Source organism: Gallinula chloropus (assembly GCF_964237585.1).
Source record: "Gallinula chloropus genome assembly, chromosome: 11".
Classification (NCBI taxonomy): domain Eukaryota; kingdom Metazoa; phylum Chordata; class Aves; order Gruiformes; family Rallidae; genus Gallinula; species Gallinula chloropus.
In genome coordinates, this window is record NC_140096.1 from 3,690,567 (window position 1) to 3,691,340 (window position 774).

Genomic DNA, 774 nt, shown 5'->3' on the forward strand with positions numbered 1-774 from the left:
GGCGGTGTGAGTGGTACCTGCCTGTGCCTCCCAACGATGCTCGTGGTCACTACAGGCTGCACAGCACCTCCTGTGAGACACAGACAGGCTGCAGAGGTGATCCACATGCAAGCTCCAGCACACCACTAAAACACATTGCTGCCACACTGACCCCCCCCCTCTCTGTTACCTTTCAGGCTGGAGGGGTCTTTTATAATGGGCTGGTCTGAATTTCTGCCCAGTGTAAGCAGGACATGCCAGTGCACCCAGCCACAATAAAACTTCCTTGGTTTCCTCAAAAAAAAAAAATCATCTTTTTCAGTTCCAGCTCAGCACAGAGTCCTTGCATTCCCCAAACCTCTCCTCATTGCCATGGGCTGTGCTCTGCTCAGCAGCTCCCACCCCTGTGGACCCCCAGCTGCTCCTCCTTCCTCCTCAGCTAACAGCTCTGGGAATCCCCTCTCTCTCCTCAGTCACCTAAAAGACTCATTTTTGGATAAATAACTGGGGGAAGAAGAGCCTTAGGCCACCACTGCTTCCTCCTACCCTTCCACCCCCAGATCCTCTCCCATGGGACCCTTCCTGGTCCCTGGGGATGATGCTGGGTCATTTCCCCCAGCCCCAGTCCGTGGGGCTCAGGTCAGTGAGCATCCAAGGAAAGGTACCTGGGGAAGGGCAGGGAGGAGCTTGCAGGTTTCCTATGCCTGCTGCCTCATTAGCAAATTAACATTAAGGGCCAACACCTCCTAAATACTCCAGGAGAAGCCTGCTCCTTTGAGCTTCCCTGTCTTTAAG